The 21,305-nt window shown below is 43.3% G+C and overlaps 1 protein-coding gene across 1 annotated transcript in view; it reads right to left on the minus strand.

The window, feature by feature from the left end:
• The window catches only part of LOC135549443 (cell adhesion molecule 2-like), a 1,019,298-nt gene that overhangs the window by 811,474 nt on the left and 186,519 nt on the right, over nucleotides 1–21,305 (minus strand). The window lies entirely within an intron of this gene.

The raw sequence follows: 21,305 nt of genomic DNA on the forward strand, positions 1-21,305 counted from the left end.
TATTTGCACCTGTGCCTCGTTTTCCCTGATTGTATTTAAACCCTTAGTTCAACCCCTCAGTTCTGTGCTCTGTGTTTGTATGTTAGCACCCAGCCCTAGTGTTCTGTGTATTCTTGTCGTTTCCGGTGGATGCTCTTGTGGAATTCTGTTTTTGTTTTTGAGTATCTCTTGAGGCTTTTTTGTGCTATTCCTACCACCTTTTGGATTTGCCATTTTGTATTGAAGGACTTCTTTTTTTTTTACTTTATTAAATACACCGTCTTAAGTACTGCTGTGTCTGCCTCATCTTCTGGGTTCTGCTGACTATTCGTGGCTCAGTTGGTTAAGTGACTGTTTCTCACTCCGGAGACCCAGGTTCGTAACCGGGTCACTGACAACCTGACAACCGCCTTGATGTTAGTTGAGAACGACTGCTTTAGGTGAGGCAGATGAACCTGTAGCCATATTACTTCAACAGTATTTAACATGAGATCCTCTCTAATCTTTACAGGAATGTGGTTCTGTATATAAACTGCAACACCTCCACCTTTGGCATTTCTGTCTCTTCTGTAGATGTTATAACCTTGTATTGCTACCACTCTATCATCAAAGGTTTTGTCTAAGCGAGTTTCAGAGAGTCAAATTGTTGATTTCAAAAACCTAGTTTCTGAAGCTACAAATTTTAACCTGGGCTATTTGTAACACTTTTCTGACATCCTTGATTGTTTTTCTTGCTTTACTGGGAAGCTTGGCGGAGGTAGACATGCTCATGTTATGTATGTTAGTGCAGAGTGAGCTGCACACAGTGGACTTCCTACTAGGACACACCGCCTCAGTGGTCTTCCTACTAGGAGACATGACCTCAGTGTTAACAGTGGTCTTCCTATAGGACACACCACCTCAGTGTTAACAGTGGTCTTCCTATAGGACACACCACCTCAGTGTTAACAGTGGTCTTCCTATAGGACACACCACCTCAGTGTTAACAGTGGTCTTCCTATAGGACACACCACCTCAGTGTTAACAGTGGTCTTCCTACTGGGACACACCACCTCAGTGTTAACAGTGGTCTTCCTACTGGGACACACCACCTCAGTGTTAACAGTGGTCTTCCTATAGGACACACCTCCTCAGTGTTAACAGTGGTCTTCCTACTGGGACACACCACCTCAGTGTTAACAGTGGTCTTCCTACTAGGACACACCACCTCAGTGGTCTTCCTATAGGACACACCACCTCAGTGTTAACAGTGGTCTTCCTATAGGACACACCTCCTCAGTGTTAACAGTGGTCTTCCTATAGGACACACCACCTCAGTGTTAACAGTGGTCTTCCTATAGGACACACCTCCTCAGTGTTAACAGTGGTCTTCCTATAGGACACACCACCTCAGTGTTAACAGTGGTCTTCCTATAGGACACACCACCTCAGTGTTAACAGTGGTCTTCCTATAGGACACACCATTTCAGTGTTAACAGTGGTCTTCTTACTGGGACACACCCCTCAGTGTTAACAGTGGTCTTCCTATAGGACACACCACCTCAGTGTTAACAGTGGTCTTCCTATAGGACACACCTCCTCAGTGTTAACAGTGGTCTTCCTATAGGACACACCACCTCAGTGTTAACAGTGGTCTTCCTATAGGACACACCTCCTCAGTGTTAACAGTGGTCTTCCTATAGGACACACCTCCTCAGTGTTAACAGTGGTCTTCCTACTAGGACACACCTCCTCAGTGTTAACAGTGGTCTTCCTACTAGGACACACCTCCTCAGTGTTAACAGTGGTCTTCCTATAGGACACACCTCCTCAGTGTTAACAGTGGTCTTCCTACTAGGACACACCTCCTCAGTGTTAACAGTGGTCTTCCTATAGGACACACCACCTCAGTGTTAACAGTGGTCTTCCTATAGGACACACCTCCTCAGTGTTAACAGTGGTCTTCCTACTAGGACACACCTCCTCAGTGTTAACAGTGGTCTTCCTATAGGACACACCACCTCAGTGTTAACAGTGGTCTTCCTACTAGGACACACCACCTCAGTGTTAACAGTGGTCTTCCTATAGGACACACCACCTCAGTGTTAACAGTGGTCTTCCTATAGGACACACCACCTCAGTGTTAACAGTGGTCTTCCTACAGGACACACCACCTCAGTGTTAACAGTGGTCTTCCTATAGGACACACCACCTCAGTGTTAACAGTGGTCTTCCTATAGGACACACCTCCTCAGTGCTAACAGTGGTCTTCCTATAGGACACACCTCCTCAGTGTTAACAGTGGTCTTCCTACTGGGACACACCTCCTCAGTGTTAACAGTGGTCTTCCTATAGGACACACCTCCTCAGTGTTAACAGTGGTCTTCCTACTGGGACACACCTCCTCAGTGTTAACAGTGGTCTTCCTATAGGACACACCCCCTCAGTGTTAACAGTGGTCTTCCTATAGGACACACCACCTCAGTGTTAACAGTGGTCTTCCTATAGGACACACCACCTCAGTGTTAACAGTGGTCTTCCTATAGGACACACCTCCTCAGTGTTAACAGTGGTCTTCCTACTGGGACACACCACCTCAGTGTTAACAGTGGTCTTCCTATAGGACACACCACCTCAGTGTTAACAGTGGTCTTCCTATAGGACACACCACCTCAGTGTTAACAGTGGTCTTCCTACTGGGACACACCTCCTCAGTGTTAACAGTGGTCTTCCTACTGGGACACACCACCTCAGTGTTAACAGTGGTCTTCCTATAGGACACACCTCCTCAGTGTTAACAGTGGTCTTCCTATAGGACACACCACCTCAGTGTTAACAGTGGTCTTCCTATAGGACACACCTCCTCAGTGTTAACAGTGGTCTTCCTATAGGACACACCACCTCAGTGTTAACAGTGGTCTTCCTATAGGACACACCTCCTCAGTGTAAACAGTGGTCTTCCTACTAGGACACACCACCTCAGTGTTAACAGTGGTCTTCCTACTGGGACACACCCCCTCAGTGTTAACAGTGGTCTTCCTACTAGGACACACCACCTCAGTGTTAACAGTGGTCTTCCTACTAGGACACACCACCTCAGTGTTAACAGTGGTCTTCCTATAGGACACACCTCCTCAGTGTTAACAGTGGTCTTCCTGCTGGGACACACCACCTCAGTGTTAACAGTGGTCTTCCTATAGGACACACCACCTCAGTGTAAACAGTGGTCTTCCTATAGGACACACCTCCTCAGTGTTAACAGTGGTCTTCCTATAGGACACACCTCCTCAGTGTTAACAGTGGTCTTCCTATAGGACACACCTCCTCAGTGTTAACAGTGGTCTTCCTATAGGACACACCTCCTCAGTGTTAACAGTGGTCTTCCTATAGGACACACCTCCTCAGTGTTAACAGTGGTCTTCCTGCTGGGACACACCACCTCATTGTTGAAATCATTGGCCCACACTGGTCATCCTGTCTTCCTCTGCACATAATTATCTAATCTATTGTTCTCTCCTGTCTACAGTATCTTCATCCCTTCCCTTCCTTCTAGGACAACCATCCTCCTCCTCCTCCTCCCCCTCCTCCTCCTCCTCCTCCTTCTCCTCCTCCCCAGTGTTCCTCCTCCTCCTCCTCATCCACCTCCTCCTTCTCAGTCCTCCCCATCCTCCTCCTCCTCCACCTCCTCCTCCTCCCCCTCCTCCTCCTCCACCTCCTCATTCTTCCCACCCCGCTCTTCCTCCTCCCCACACCTCCTCAGTCCTCCTCCTCCTCCCCCTCCTCCTATAGGACACCTCCTCCTCCACCTCCTCCTGTTCATGGTCTTCCCACCCCGCTCTTCCTCCTCCCCATGTTCCTCCTCTTCATCCTCCTCCCCCTCCTCCCCATCCTCTTCCCACCCCGCTCTTCCTCCTCTTCATCCTCCTCCTCCTCCTCCTCCACCCCTTCCTCCTTCTTTATGCTCCCTCCTCCCCATCCTTGCTTTGTTGGTGGGTTCTAACAGTGTCTTCACAGAAGAGCAAATTGAGAGGTGAGTTGATGGATAGTTACTATACTAGTTACTATAGTAATTACCATACTAGTTACTATACTAGCTGTCTGTTCTAGTCTTACTATACTAGTTACTACAATAGTTACTATACTAGCTGTATGTTATAGTGTTACTATAGTGTTACTAAACTAGCTACTATACTAGTTACTGTACTAGTTACTATACTAGCTGTCTGTTCCAGTGTTACTATACTAGTTACTATACTAGTTACTATACTAGCTGTCTGTTCTAGTGTTACTATGCTAGTTACTATACTAGCTGTCTGTTCTAGTGTTACTATACTAGTTACTATACTAGCTGTCTGTTCTAGTGTTAATATGTGGTTACTATACTAGCTGTCTGTTCTAGTGTTACTATACTAGTTACTATACTAGCTGTCTGTTCTAGTGTTACTTATACTAGTTACTATACTAGCTGTCTGTTCTAGTGTTACTATACTAGTTACTATACTAGCTGTCTGTTCTAGTGTTACTATACTAGTTATTATACGAGTTACTATACCATCTGTCTGTTCTAGTGTTTATACTAGTTACTATACTAGTTACTATACTAGTTACTATACTAGTTACTATACTAGCTGTCTGTTCTAGTGTTACTATACTAGTTTCCATACTAGTTACTATACTATCTGTCTGTTCTAGTGTTACTATACTAGTTACTAAGCTAGCTGTCTGTTATAGTGTTACTATACTAGTTACTAGGACTATCTGTCTGTTCTAGTGTTACTATACTAGTTACTATACTATCTGTTAGTGTTACTAAACTAGTTACTATACTAGTTACTATACTAGCTGTCTGTTCTAGTGTTACTATACTAGTTACTATACTAGATGTCTGTTCTAGTGTTACTATACTAGTTACTATACTAGATGTCTGTTCTAGTGTTACTATACTAGTTACTATACTAGCTGCCTGTTCTAGTGTTACTATACTAGCTGCCTGTTCTAGTGTTACTATACTAGCTGTCTGTTCTAGTGTTACTATACTAGTTACTATACTAGTTACTATACTAGATGTCTGTTCTAGTGTTACTATACTAGTTACTATACTAGCTGTCTGTTCTAGTGTTACTATACTGTTACTATACTAGTTACTATACTAGCTGTCTGTTCTAGTGTTACTATACTAGTTACTATACTAGTTACTATACTAGCTGTCTGTTCTAGTGTTACTATACTAGTTACTATACTAGTTACTATACTAGCTGTCTGTTCTAGTGTTACCATACTAGTTACTATACTAGATGTCTGTTCTAGTGTTACTATACTAGTTACTATACTAGCTGTCTGTTCTAGTGTTACTATACTAGTTACTATACTAGTTACTATACTAGCTGTCTGTTCTAGCGTTACTATACTAGTTACTATACTAGCTGTCTGTTCTAGTGTTACTATACTAGTTACTATACTAGTTACTATACTAGCTGTCTGTTCTAGTGTTACTATACTACTTACTATACTAGTTACTATACCATCTGTCTGTTCTAGTGTTACTATACTAGTTACTATACTAGTTACTATACTAGCTGTCTGTTCTAGTGTTACTATACTAGGTACTATACTAATTAATATACTAGCTGTCTGTTCTAGTGTTACTATGCTAGTTACTATACTAGTTACTATACTAATTACTAAACTAGCTGTCTGTTCTATTGTTACTTTACTAGTTACTATACTAGTTACTATACTAGCTGTATGTTCTAGTGTTACTATACTAGTTACTATACTAGCTGTCTGTTCTAGTGTTACTATACTAGTTACTATACTAGTTACTATACTAGATGTCTGTTCTAGTGTTACTATACTAGCTGTCTGTTCCAATGTTACTATACTAGTTACTATAGTAATTACTATACTAGTTACTATACTAGCTGTCTGTTCTAGTGGTACTATACTAGTTACTATACTAGTTACTATACGAGTTACTATACTAGTTACTATACTAGTTACTATAGTAATTTATACTAGTTACTATCCTATTTACTATACTAGCTGTCTGTTCTAGTTTTACTATACTAGTTACTATACTAGTTACTATACTAGCTGTCTGTACTAGTGTTACTATACTAGTTACTTACTAAGTACTATACTGGTTACTATACTAATTACAATACTAGCTGTCTGTTCTAGTGTTACTATACTAGTTACTATACTAGTTATTATACTAGCTGTCTGTTCTAGTTTTACTATACTAGTTACTATACTAGTTACTATACTGGTTACTATACTAGTTACTATACTAATTACAATACTATCTGTCTGTTCTAGTGTTACTATACTAGTTATTATACTAGTTACTATACTAGTTACTATACTATACACGTTCAGATCTAGTTTCTAAACTAGTTACTATACTAGTTACTATACGAGTTACTATACTAGCTGTCTGTTCTAGTGTTACTATACTTGTTACTATACAAGTTATTATACTAGTTACTATACTATACACGTTCAGATCTAGTTTCTAAACTAGTTACTATACTAGTTACTATACTAGTTACTATACTAGCTGTCTGTTCTAGTGTTACTATACTTGTTACTATACAAGTTACTATACTAGTTACTATACTATACACGTTCAGATCTAGTTTCTAAACTAGTTACTATACTAGTTACTATACTAGTTACTATACTAGCTGTCTGTTCTAGTGTTACTATACTAGTTACTATACTAGTTATTATACTAGCTGTCTGTTCTAGTGTTACTATACTAGTTACTATACTAGTTACTATACTAGCTGTCTGTTCTAGTGTTACTATACTAGTTACTATACTAGTTACTATACTAGCTGTCTGTTCTAGTGTTACTATACTAGTTACTATACTAGTTATTATACTAGCTGTCTGTTCTAGTGTTACTATACTAGTTATTATACTAGTTACTATACTAGTTACTATACTATACACGGTCAGCTCTAGTTTCTAAACTAGTTACTATACTAGTTACTATACTAATTACTAAACTAGCTGTCTGTTCTATTGTTACTTTACTAGTTACTATACTAGTTACTATACTAGCTGTATGTTCTAGTGTTACTATACTAGTTACTATACTATACACGGTCAGCTCTAGTTTCTAAACGAGTTACTATACTAGTTACTATACTAGCTGTCTGTTCTAGTGTTACTATACTAGTTACTATACTAGTTACTATACTAGATTTCTGTTCTAGTGGTACTATACTAGTTACTATACTAGTTACTATACGAGTTACTATACTAGTTACTATACTAGTTACTATACTAATTACTATACTAGCTGTCTGTTCTATTGTTACTATACTAGTTATTATACTAGTTACTATACTAGCTGTCTGTTCCAATGTTACTATACTAGTTACTATACTAGTTACTATACTAGTTACTATACGAGTTACTATACTAGTTACTATACTAGTTACTATACTAATTACTATACTAGCTGTCTGTTCTATTGTTACTTTACTAGTTACTATACTAGTTACTATACTAGCTGTATGTTCTAGTGTTACTATACTAGTTACTATACTATACACGGTCAGCTCTAGTTTCTAAACTAGTTACTATACTAATTACTATACTAGCTGTCTGTTCTAGTTTTACTATACTAGTTATTATACTAGTTACTATACTAGCTGTCTGTTCCAATGTTACTATACTAGTTACTATACTAGTTACTATACTAGTTACTATACTAGCTGTCTGTTCTAGTTTTACTATACTAGTTATTATACTAGTTACTATACTAGCTGTCTGTTCCAATGTTACTATACTAGTTACTATACTAGTTACTATACTAGTTACTATACTAGCTGTCTGTTCTAGTGTTACTATACTAGTTACTATACTAGTTACTATACTAGTTACTATACTTGTTACTATACTAATTACTATACTAGCTGTCTGTTCTAGTGTTACTATACTTGTTACTATACAAGTTATTATACTAGCTGTCTGTTCTAGTGTTACTATACTAGTTACTATACTAGCTGTCTGTTCTAGTGTTACTATACTAATTACTATACTAGCTGTCTGTTCTAGTGTTACTATACTTGTTACTATACAAGTTATTATACTAGCTGTCTGTTCTAGTGTTACATACTAGTTACTATACTAGTTACTATACTAGTGTTACTATACTAGATGTCTGTTCTAGTGTTACTATACTAGTTACTATACTAGCTGTCTGTTCTAGTGTTACTATACTAGTTAATATACTAGTTACTATACTAGTTATTATACTAGCTGTCTGTTCTAGTGTTACTATACTAATTAGTTACTATACTAGTTACTATACTAGTTACTATACTAATTACTATACTAGCTGTCTGTTCTAGTGTTACTATACTAGTTACTATACTAGTTACTATACTAGTTACTATACTAGTTACTATACTAGTTACTATACTAGCTGTCTGTTCTAGTGTTACTATACTAGTTACTATACTAGCTGTCTGTTCTAGTGTACTATACTAGTTACTATACTAGTTACTATACTAGTTACTATACTAGCTGTCTGTTCTAGTGTTACTATGCTAGTTACTATACTATCTGTCTGTTCTAGTGTTACTATACTAGTTACTATACTAGTTACTATACTAGCTGTCTGTTATAGTGTTACTATACTAGTTACTATACTAGTTACTATACTAGTTATTATACTAGCTGCCTGTTCTAGTGTTACTATACTAGTTACTATACTAGTTACTATACTAGCTGTCTGTTCTAGTGCTACTATACTAGTTACTATACTAGTTACTATACTAGTTGTTCTATACTTTACTTGTTACTATACTAGTTACTATACTAGCTGTCTGTTCTAGTGTTACTATACTAGTTACTATACTAGCTCTCTGTTCTAGTGTTACTATACTAGTTACTATAGTAATTACTATACTAGTTACTATACTAGCTGTCTGTTCTGTTACTATACTAGCTACTATACTAGTTACTATACTAGCTGTCTGTTCTAGTGTTACTATACTAGTTACTATACTAGTTACTATACTAGTTATTATATAGCTGTCTGTTCTAGTGTTACTATACTAGTTATTATACTAGTTACTATACTAGTTACTATACTATAGCTCTAGTTTCTAGTTTCTATACTAGTTACTATACTAGTTATTATACTAGCTGTCTGTTCTAGTGTTACTATACTAGTTACTATATACTAGTTACTATACTAGCTGTCTGTTCTAGTGTTACTATACTAGTTACTATACTAGTTACTATACTAGTTACTATACTAGCTGTCTGTTCTAGTGTTACTATACTAGTTACTATACTAGTTATTATACTAGCTGTCTGTTCTAGTGTTATTACTATACTAGTTACTATACTATACTAGTTACTATACTAGTTACTATATTAGCTGTCTATGTTCTAGTTTCTAAACTAGTTACTATACTAGTTACTATACTGGCTGTCTGTTCTAGTGTCACTATACTATTTACTTACTATACTCGGTAGCTCTACTAAATTAGTTACTATACTAGTTACTATACTAGTTACTATACTAGTTACAATACTAGCTGTCTGTTCTAGTGTTACTATACAAGTTATTATACTAGTTACTATATTAGTTACTATACTTTACACGGTCAGCTCTAGTTTCTAAGCTAGTTACTATACTAGTTACTATAGTAATTACTATACTAGTTACTATACTAGCTGTCTGTTCTAGTGTTAATATACTAGTTACTATACTAGTTACTATACAAATGGATCACTAGTCACTTTAAATAATCCCACTTTAATAATGTTTACATACCCTACATTACTCATCTCATATGAGATATTGTATATAATCGGCCATCACTCATCTTAATGTACATATTCTCATTCACCCCTTTAGACGTGTGTTGTTGGGGAATTTGTTAGGTTACATGTTAGACAGTACTGATAGGTTAGATATAACTACATGGTCGGATCTAGAAGCACAAGCATTTCACTACACTCACATTAACATCTGCTAACTATGTGACCAATCAGATTTGATTCGATTGATGTGTACTTTGATACAAACCCACATACATACACACACACACACACACACACACACACACACACACACACACACACACACACACACACACACACACACACATACACACACACACACACACACACACACACACACACACACACACACACACACACACACACACACACACACACACACACACACACACACACACACACACACACACACACACACACCTATACATACATACACACACACACTAATGAATTCTTCTGTGTTTGATATTCATTTCCGTGGCCGTCCTGAACATTTTAGGCCTGTGTAATCTAATTACAAATCTGAGAAAACATTACTTTGACTGGTTTACAGTCCTCCAACCTGATTGTAGATTCTGTAACTCTCTGTGGACTCTGCTAGAACAATGCCAGGGTTCTAGGTTATAGAGTATTGGCATTATAGTGAGAGTAGGTTGTTGTGTAAAACCTTATATAGTGTAGAAATATGGTAGAAATATGGTAGATAAAGACCACAAAGATTAGTTATATTTTATTCTGCCTGGAGAGAGAGAAGCGACTCACCAATGGCATAGCAGGAAATGGAACAGCCTATTTCAGATGCTAAGTATATCTGCCGTACAGAGGTCAATTAAACTTGCCCCACCCACGGGTAAAGAGATAGAGAGAGAGAGAGGATAAAGAGATATATGAGAGGAGGAGGGATAAGAAAGGGTGTAGAGAGAGCAGGAAGAGGATGAGACAGAGAGAGGAGAGGGAGACTGTGTGTGTGAGCGAGAGTGAGAGAGAGAGAGAGAGACTGTGAGAGAGAGACTGTGTGAGAGAGAGAGAGAGAGAGAGAGAAGAGAGGAGAGGAGAGAGAGAGCGAGAGAGAGAGCGAGAAGAGAGAAGAGAGGAGAGAAAGAGAGAGTGAGGGGAAGAGAAGAGAAAAGAAGAGGGGTGAGAGAAGGAGTAGAGAGAGCAGGAATAGGATGATAGTAGAGAGGAAGGGTGAGAGAGACAGAGAGAAGAGAAGAGGGGGTGAAGAGAGGAAGTAGAGAGAGCAGGAAGAGGATGAGAGAGAGAGTAGAGAGGAGGGGGGAGAGAGACAGATAGAAGAGAGGAGGGGGGGAGAGCATGTGTAAGAATGAGAGAAGAAAGTGAGAGCGTAATGTCCCTCAGGGAGTGTCAATGAGTACATGAGGGTGGGAGGGAGGGAGGGAGGGAGGGAGATGAGAGGAAGGAGAGAAGCAAGTGCAGGAGGGAAGGAGCGGAGGAAAGTGAGAAGAGAGATGGAGAGGAAGATGAGTTGAGGTGAGGTGAGGTGATGCAATGGTGAGGTGATGCAATGAGATGAACAACAGCTCCATTTTGTTGTTTTTTAGACAGGAAGAATGTGTCTTCAATAGTTTGTTGTTTCTTAGACAGGAAGAATGTGTCTACAATAGTTTGTTGTTTCTTAGACAGGAAGAATGTGTCTACAATAGTTTGTTGTTTCTTAGACAGGAAGAATGTGTCTACAATAGTTTGTTGTTTCTTAGACAGGAAGAATGTGTATACAATAGTTTGTTGTTTCTTATACAGGAAGAATGTGTCTACAGTAGTTTGTTTATTTGTACAGTTCTGACATCTGTAGATCAGTTCTGAGCAGGTTTTCAGTAAAACCTGCTCAGGACAGGAGGGAAGAGAGAGAAGACATGAGAGATGGGGAGTAGGGAAGAAAGAGAGGAATGAAAGAGATTCCGGTGACAGGCCATGCTTCATGAAAAACCTACATGAATAAAATATTCCTCCAGCAGCCCAGATCCATTTCTCTCTGTCCATCTATCCCAGTCTTTCCTGTTCCTCCTCTCTCTCACATGCACCGTCAACCCCAGGAGACCTTCATCAGCACTGTTAATGACCCATGCTCCTCGACTCACCTCTCTACCTCCTCATCCATCTCTTCCCATCCCTCTCTTCTCCCTCCTTTGTCTCTCTTCTCGTCCCTTTCTTCTCCCTCTCTCTCCTGCCTCCATCTCTCTCTCTCTCTCTCTCTCTCTCTCTCTCTCAACCTGACCTCTTTCCCCCTTCCTCTCTCCCCCCGTCTCTCTCTCCACCTGGCCTCTACTCTCCTCTCTCCTCCTCCTCTCTCTCCACCTGGCGTCTACTCTCCTCTCTCCATCCTCTCTTTCTCTCCCCGTTTCTCTCTCCTCTCCTCTCTCCTCCCTCTCTTTCTCTCCCCATTTCTCTATCATCTCCTCTCTCCTCCCCCCCTCTCTCTCCACCTGGCCTCTACTCTCCTCTCTCCTCCCCCTCTCTCCCTCCACCTGGCCTCTACTCTCCTCTCTCCTCCCTCTCCCTCTCTCCACCTGGCCTCTACTCTCCTCTCTCCTCCCCCTCTCTCTCCATCTGGCCTCTACTCTCCTCTCTCCTCCCCCTCCCTCTCTCTCTCCAGCTGTCCTCTCTTTCTCTCCCCATTTCTCCCCTCCCCTCTCTCCTCCCTCCTCTCTCCACCTGGCCTCTACTCTCCTCTCTCCTCTCCTCTCTCCTCCCTCTCCTTCTCCCCACTGCCCTTTTTCACCTCCCTCCTCCCTATCCTTCTCTCCATTCTCCTCTCTCTCCACCTCTCTCCACCTCCCTCTCCTCTCTCCATTCTCCTCTCTCCATCTCACCTCCCTCCTCCCTCTCTCTCCATTCTCCTCTCTCTCCACCTCACCTCCCTCCTCCCTCTCCGTCTCTCCATTCTCCCTCTCTCCACCTCACCTCCCTCCTCCCTCTCTGTCTCTCCATTCTCCTCTCTCTCCACCTCACCTCCCTCCTCCCTCTCTGTCTCTCCATTCTCCTCTCTCTCCACCTCACCTCCCTCCTCCCTCTCCGTCTCTCCATTCTCCTCTCTCTCCACCTCACCTCCCTCCTCCCTCTCTGTCTCTCCATTCTCCTCTCTCTTCACCTCACCTCCCTCCTCCCTCTATGTCTCTCCATTCTCCTCTCTCTCCACCTCACCTCCCTCCTCCTCTCTCCGTCTCTCCATTCTCCTCTCTCTCCACCTCACCTCCCTCCTCCCTCTCTGTCTCTCCATTCTCCTCTTTCTCCACCTCACCTCCCTCCTCCCTCTCCGTCTCTCCATTCTCCTCTCTCTCCACCTCACCTCCCTCTCTGTCTCTCCATTCTCCTCTCTCTCCACCTCACCTCCCTCCTCCCTCTCTGTCTCTCCATTCTCCTCTTTCTCCACCTCACATCCCTCCTCCCTCTCCATCGCTCCATTCTCCTCTCTCTCCACCTCACCTCCCTTGGTCTAGCTGTCTTGTAAAATTGTCTCTTCCCGGTGTTCATACATCCACTTCACGGTCAAATAGCTCCCTCTTACACAGGTGAACGTGGAGAGAGGGAAGGAGGAGTGAGAGAGAGAGACAAAGCACAGCAAAAACAGCAATTTCTCTAAATGTCCCATGTAGCTCAATGGAAGTGCTTTTATTGCAGGTTCAGGACTCGGCTATCCAGTCTTGTCTACTGTAGGAGTGGCTCTGGCCTGGGTACATGGGTTTACATGGGTTTACGTAAACCGTTTTATAAAACGATTGTTCGTATTCTGGATTCTGATAGGTTGATATGCAGGTGTTGTGGGATAGAAGAAGGTGTGTCTCGGGTCAACCAGTACATTGTCTAGAGGAGGTCTGGGGTCAACCAGTACCTTGTTTAGAGGAGGTCTGGGGTCAACCAGTACATTGTGTAGAGGAGGTCTGGGGTCAACCAGTACATTGTCTAGAGGAGGTCTGGGGTCAACCAGTACCTTGTGTAGAGGAGGTCCGGGGTCAACCAGTACATTGTGTAGAGGAGGTCTGGGGTCAACCAGTACATTGTCGAGAGGAGGTCTGGGGTCAACCAGTACATTGTCTAGAGGAGGTCTGGGGTCAACCAGTACCTTGTGTAGAGGAGGTCTGGGATCAACCAGTACCTTGTCTAGAGGAGGTCTGGGGTCAACCAGTATATTGTCTAGAGGAGGTCTGGGGTCAACCAGTACCTTGTCTAGAGGAGGTCTGGGGTCAACCAGTACCTTGTCTAGAGGAGGTCGGGGGTCAACCAGTACCTTGTGTAGAGGAGGTCTGGGGTCAACCAGTACCTTGTCTAGAAGAGGTCTGTCTCCTAGGGTTGTATGTATGTGTGACTCCTAGGGTTGTCTGTGGGTTTGACTCCTAGGGTTGTCTGTGGGTTTGACTCCTAGGGTTGTCTGTATGTTTGACTCCTAGGGTTGTCTGTGGGTTTGACTCCTAGGGTTGTCTGTAGGTTTGGTTCCTAGGATTGTCTGTGGGTTTGACTCCTAGGGTTGTCTGTAGGTTTTACTCCAAGGGTTGTCTGTGGGTTTGACTCCTAGGGTTGTCTGTGGTGTGACTCCTAGGGTTGTCTGTGGGTTTGACTCCTAGGGTTATCTGTGGGTTTGACTCATAGGGTTGTCTGTGGGTTTGACTCCTAGGGTTGTCTGTGGTGTGACTGTCTAGGGCTGTCTTTAGGTCTGACTCCTAGGGTTTTCTTTTAGGTCTGACTCCTAGGGTTGTCTGTAGGTTTGACTCCTAGGGTTGTCTTTAGGTCTGACTCCTAGGGTTGTCTGTGGGTTTGACTCCTAGGGTTGTCTGTGGGTTTGACTCATAGGGTTGTCTGCATGTTTGACTCCTAGGGTTGTCTGTATGTTTGACTCCTAGGGTTGTCTGTCGGTTTGACTCCTAGGGTTGTCTGTGGGTTTGACTCCTAGGGTTGTCTGTAGGTTTGTTTCCTATGGTTGTCTGTGGGGTTGACTCCTAGTGTTGTCTGTATGTTTGACTCCTAGGGTTGTCTGTGGGTTTGACTCCTAGGGTTGTCTGTAGGTTTGACTCCTAGGGTTGTCTGTATGATTGACTCCTAGGGTTGTCTGTGGGTTTGACTCCTAGGGTTGTCTGTAGGTTTGTTTGCTAGGGTTGTCTGCATGTTTGACTCCTAGGGTTGTCTGTATGTTTGACTCCTAGGGTTGTCTGTGGGTTTGACTCCTAGGGTTGTCTGTGGGTTTGACTCCTAGGGTTGTCTGTGGGTTTGACTCCTAGGTTTGTCTGTGGGTTTGACTCCTAGGGTTGTCTGTGGGTTTGACTCCTAGGGCTGTCTGTGGGTTTGACTCATAGGGTTGTCTTTAGGTCTGACTCCTAGGGTTGTCTTTAGGTCTGACTCCTAGGGTTGTCTGTGGGTTTGACTCATAGGGCTGTCTGTAGGTTTGACTCCTAGGGTTGTCTTTAATTTTGAATCCTAGGGTTGTCTGTAGGTTTGACTCCTAGGGTTGTCTGTAGGTTTGACTCCTAGGGTTGTCAGTGGGTTTGACTCCTAGGGTTGTCTGTGGGTTTGACTCCTAGGGTTGTCTGTAGGTTTGTTTCCTAGGGTTGTTTGTATGTTTGACTCCTAGGGTTGTCTGTATGTGTGACTCCTAGGGTTGTCTGTGGGTTTGACTCTTAGTGTTGTCTGTAGGTTTGACTCCTAGGGTTGTCTGAATGTTTGACTCCTAGGGTTGTCTGTGGGTTTGACTCCTAGGGTTGTCTGTGGGTTTGACTCCTAGGGTTGTCTGTGGGTTTGACTCATAGGGTTGTCTTTAGGTCTGACTCCTAGGGTTGTCTTTAGGTCTGACTATTAGGGTTGTCTGTAGGTTTGACTCCTAGGGTTGCCTTTAGGTCTGACTCCTAGGGTTGTCTGTAGGTTTGACTCCTAGGGCTGTCTTTAGGTCTGACTCCTAGGGTTTTCTTTAGGTCTGACTCCTAGGGTTGTCTGTAGGTTTGACTCCTAGGGTTGTCTTTAGGTCTGACTCCTAGGGTTGTCTGTGGGTTTGACTCCTAGTGTTGTCTGTAGATTTGACTCCTAGGGTTGTCTGTGGGTTTGACTCCTAGGGTTGTCTGTGGGTTTGACTCCTAGGGTTGTCTGCATGTTTGACTCCTAGGGTTGTCTGTATGTTTGACTCCTAGGGTTGTCTGTCGGTTTGACTCCTAGGGTTGTCTGTGGGTTTGACTCCTAGGGTTGTCTGTAGGTTTGTTTCCTATGGTTGTCTGTGGGGTTGACTCCTAGTGTTGTCTGTATGTTTGACTCCTAGGGTTGTCTGTGGGTTTGACTCCTAGGGTTGTCTGTGGGTTTGACTCCTAGGGTTGTCTGTAGGTTTGACTCCTAGGGTTGTCTGTATGATTGACTCCTAGGGTTGTCTGTGGGTTTGACTCCTAGGGTTGTCTGTAGGTTTGTTTGCTAGGGTTGTCTGCATGTTTGACTCCTAGGGTTGTCTGTATGTTTGACTCCTAGGGTTGTCTGTGGGTTTGACTCCTAGGGTTGTCTGTGGGTTTGACTCCTAGGGTTGTCTGTGGGTTTGACTCCTAGGGTTGTCTGTGGGTTTGACTCCTAGGGTTGTCTGTGGGTTTGACTCCTAGGGCTGTCTGTGGGTTTGACTCCTAGGGTTGTCTTTAGGTCTGACTCCTAGGGTTGTCTTTAGGTCTGACTCCTAGGGTTGTCTGTGGGTTTGACTCCTAGGGTTGTCTTTAATTTTGAATCCTAGGTTTGTCTGTAGGTTTGACTCCTAGGGTTGTCTGTAGGTTTGACTCCTAGGGTTGTCAGTGGGTTTGACTCCTAGGGTTGTCTGTGGGTTTGACTCCTAGGGTTGTCTGTAGGTTTGTTTCCTAGGGTTGTTTGTATGTTTGACTCCTAGGGTTGTCTGTATGTGTGACTCCTAGGGTTGTCTGTGGGTTTGACTCTTAGTGTTGTCTGTAGGTTTGACTCCTAGGGTTGTCTGTATGTTTGACTCCTAGGGTTGTCTGTGGGTTTGACTCATAGGGTTGTCTTTAGGTCTGACTCCTAGGGTTGTCTTTAGGTCTGACTATTAGGGTTGTCTGTAGGTTTGACTCCTAGGGTTGCCTTTAGGTCTGACTCCTAGGGTTGTCTGTAGATTTGACTCCTAGGGTTGTCTGTGGGTTTGACTCCTAGGGCTGTCTGTGGGTTTGACTCCTAGGGCTGTCTGTGGGTTTGACTCCTAGGTTCGTCTGTAGGTTTGACTCCTTGGGTTGTCTGTTTGTTTGACTCCTAGGGTTGTCTGTGGGTTTGACTCATAGGGCTGTCTGTGGGTTTGACTCATAGGGTTGTCTTTAGGTCTGACTCCTAGGGTTGTCTTTTGGTCTGACTCCTAGGGTTGTCTGTAGGTTTGACTCCTAGGGTTGTCTTTAGGTCTGACTCCTAGGGTTGTCTTTAGGTTTGACTCCTAGGGTTGTCTTTAGGTCTGACTCCTAGGGCTGTCTGTAGGTTTGACTCCTAGGGTTGTCTGTAGGTTTGACTCCTAGGGTTGTCTGTAGGTTTGACTCCTAGGGTTGTCTGTGGGTTTGACTCCTAGGGTTGACTCCTAGTGTTGTCTGTGGGTTTGACTCCTAGGGTTGTCTTTAGGTTTGACTCCTAGTGTTGTCTGTGGGTTTGACTCCTAGGGCTGTCTTTAGGTTTGACTCCTAGTGTTGTCTGTGGGTTTGACTCATAGTGTTGTCTTTAGGTCTGACTCCTAGGGTTGTCTTTAGGTCTGACTCCTAGGGTTGTCTGTAGGTTTGACTCCTAGGGTTGTCTGTAGGTTTGACTCCTAGGGTTGTCTTTAGGTCTGACTCCTAGGGTTGTCTGTAGGTTTGACTCCTAGGGCTGTCTTTAGGTCTGACTCCTACTGTTGTCTGTGGGTTTACTCCTAGGGTTGACTGTAGGTTTGACTCCTAGGGTTGTCTGTAGATTTGACTCCTAGGGTTGTCTGTGGGTTTGACTCCTAGGGTTGTTTGTGTGTTTGACTCCTAGGGTTGTCTTTAGGTTTGACTCCTAGGGTTGTCTGTAGGTTTGACTCCTAGTGTTGTATGTGGGTTTGACTCCTAGGGTTGTCTGTAGATTTGACTCCTAGGGTTGTCTGTGGGTTTGACTCCTAGGGCTGTCTGTGGGTTTGACTCCTAGGGTTGTCTGTAGGTTTGACTCCTTGGGTTGTCTGTTTGTTTGACTCCTAGGGTTGTCTGTGGGTTTGACTCCTAGGGTTGTCTGTGGGTTTGACTCCTAGGGCTGTCTGTGGGTTTGACTCATAGTGTTGTCTTTAGGTCTGACTCCTAGGGTTGTCTTTAGGTCTGACTCCTAGGGTTGTCTGTAGGTTTGACTCCTAGGGTTGTCTTTAGGTCTGACTCCTAGGGTTGTCTGTAGGTTTGACTCCTAGGGCTGTCTTTAGGTCTGACTCCTAGGGTTGTCTGTGGGTTTGACTCATAGGGTTGTCTTTAGGTCTGACTCCTAGGGCTGTCTGTAGGTTTGACTCCTAGGGTTGTCTGCAGGTTTGACTCCTAGGGTTGTCTGTGGGTTTGACTCCTAGTGTTGTCTGTTGGTTTGACTCCTAGGGTTGTCTGTGGGTTTGACTCCTAGGGTTGTCTTTAGGTTTGACTCCTAGTGTTGTCTGTGGGTTTGACTCCTAGGGCTGTCTTTAGGTTTGACTCCTAGTGTTGTCTGTGGGTTTGACTCATAGTGTTGTCTTTAGGTCTGACTCCTAGGGTTGTCTTTAGGTCTGACTCCTAGGGTTGTCTGTAGGTTTGACTCCTAGGGTTGTCTGTAGGTTTGACTCCTAGGGTTGTCTTTAGGTCTGACTCCTAGGGTTGTCTGTAGGTTTGACTCCTAGGGCTGTCTTTAGGTCTGACTCCTAGGGTTTTCTGTGGGTTTGACTCCTAGGGCTGTCTGTGGGTTTGACTCCTAGGGCTGTCTGTGGGTTTGACTCCTAGGGTTGTCTGTAGGTTTGACTCCTTGGGTTGTCTATTTGTTTGACTCATAGGGTTGTCTGTGGGTTTGACTCCTAGGGTTGTCTGTGGGTTTGACTCCTAGGGCTGTCTGTGGGTTTGACTCATAGGGTTGTCTTTAGGTCTGACTCCTAGGGTTGTCTTTAGGTCTGACTCCTAGGGTTGTCTGTAGGTTTGACTCCTAGGGTTGTCTTTAGGTCTGACTCCTAGGGTTGTCTGTAGGTTTGACTCCTAGGGCTGTCTTTAGGTCTGACTCCTAGGGTTGTCTGTGGGTTTGACTCATAGGGTTGTCTTTAGGTCTGACTCCTAGGGCTGTCTGTAGGTTTGACTCCTAGGGTTGTCTGCAGGTTTGACTCCTAGGGTTGTCTGTGGGTTTGACTCCTAGTGTTGTCTGTTGGTTTGACTCCTAGGGTTGTCTGTGGGTTTGACTCCTAGGGTTGTCTTTAGGTTTGACTCCTAGTGTTGTCTGTGGGTTTGACTCCTAGGGCTGTCTTTAGGTTTGACTCCTAGTGTTGTCTGTGGGTTTGACTCATAGTGTTGTCTTTAGGTCTGACTCCTAGGGTTGTCTTTAGGTCTGACTCCTAGGGTTGTCTGTAGGTTTGACTCCTAGGGTTGTCTGTAGGTTTGACTCCTATGGTTGTCTTTAGGTCTGACTCCTAGGGTTGTCTGTAGGTTTGACTCCTAGGGCTGTCTTTAGGTCTGACTCCTAGGGTTTTCTGTGGGTTTGACTCATAGGGTTGTCTTTAGGTCTGACTCCTAGGACTGTCTGTAGGTTTGACTCCTAGGGTTGTCTCTAGGTTTGACTCCTAGGGTTGTCTGTAGGTTTGACTCCTAGGGTTGTCTGTGGGTTTGACTCCTAGGGTTGACTTTAGGTTTGACTCCTAGTGTTGTCTGTGGGTTTGACTCCTAGGGCTGTCTGTGGGTTTGACTCCTAGTGTTGTCTGTGGGTTTACTCCTAGGGTTGACTGTAGGTTTGACTCCTAGGGTTGTCTGTAGATTTGACTCCTAGGGTTGTCTGTGGGTTTGACTCCTAGGGTTGTTTGTGGGTTTGACTCCTAGGGTTGTCTTTAGGTTTGACTCCTAGGGTTGTCTGTAGGTTTGACTCCTAGTGTTGTATGTGGGTTTGACTCCTAGGGTTGTCTGTAGGTTTGACTCCTAGGGTTGTCTGTAGGTTTGACTCCTAGGGTTGTCTTTAGGTCTGACTCCTAGGGTTCTCTGTAGGTTTGACTCCTAGGGCTGTCTTTAGGTCTGACTCCTAGGGTTGTCTGTGGGTTTGACTCATAGGTTTGTCTTTAGGTCTGACTCCTAGGGCTGTCTGTAGGTTTGACTCCTAGGGTTGTCTGTAGGTTTGACTCCTAGGGTTGTCTGTGGGTTTGACTCCTAGTGTTGTCTGTTGGTTTGACTCCTAGGGTTGTCTGTGGGTTTGACTCCTAGGGTTGTCTTTAGGTTTGACTCCTAGTGTTGTCTGTTGGTTTGACTCCTAGGGTTGTCTGTGGGTTTGACTCCTAGGGTTGTCTTTAGGTTTGACTCCTAGGGTTGTCTGTAGGTTTGACTCCTAGGGTTGTATTTAGGTCTGACTCCTAGGGTTGTCTGTAGGTTTGACTCCTAGGGCTGTCTTTAGGTCTGACTCCTAGGGTTGTCTGTGGGTTTGACTCATAGGGTTGTCTTTAGGTCTGACTCCTAGGGCTGTCTGTAGGTTTGACTCCTAGGGCTGTCTGTAGGTTTGACTCCTAGGGTTGTCTGTAGGTTTGACTCCTAGGGTTGTCTGTAGATTTGACTCCTAGGGTTGTCTGTGGGTTTGACTCCTAGGGTTGTTTGTGGGTTTGACTCCTAGGGTTGTCTTTAGGTTTGACTCCTAGGGTTGTCTGTAGGTTTGACTCCTAGTGTTGTATGTGGGTTTGACTCCTAGGGTTGTCTGTAGGTTTGACTCCTAGGGTTGTCTGTGGGTTTGACTCCTAGGGTTGTCTGTGGGTTTGACTCCTAGGGTTGTCTGTGGGTTTGACTCCTAGGGTTGTCTGTGGGTTTGACTCCTAGGGTTGTCTGTAGGTTTGACTCCTAGGGTTTTCTGTATGTTTGACTCCTAGGGTTGACTGTGGGTTTGACTCCTAGGGTTGTCTGTAGGTTTGAAATGACAACATTATTACGTCCGATTCGGTATGAATCATTGCATTTTGCACCAGAAAGTGGTCCTCTTTGAAGTCTCGTAAAATTATGAATTGTGCTTTTTTTGTCTCCCTCTTGCGTAAATTTCCACCACATCTCATTACCCTTCAGACTTGTTAGTTAGCAGAGCCGGACTCAGGAGTTGAAATCCCTGGAGATCTTTACTATGTCCATTGAGTTAGTTAAGTGATGGCTAAAGTGGCACCTCGCCTCGAGCTCCGATAAAAACATTGCAGGTTTCTACTTTTTGTGTGTTTTTTTTCTAGTGTTTTTCTTAAATGTTCTCAAATCTTCTTATGGCTGAAATCCCGTTAACGGGATGATATGACAACAACCAGTGAAAGTGCAGGGCGCCAAAATCAAAACAACAGAAATCTCATAATTAAAATTCCTCAAACATACATGTATCTTATACCTTTT

Source organism: Oncorhynchus masou, chromosome 12 (assembly GCF_036934945.1).
Source record: "Oncorhynchus masou masou isolate Uvic2021 chromosome 12, UVic_Omas_1.1, whole genome shotgun sequence".
In the NCBI taxonomy this organism is placed as follows: domain Eukaryota; kingdom Metazoa; phylum Chordata; class Actinopteri; order Salmoniformes; family Salmonidae; genus Oncorhynchus; species Oncorhynchus masou.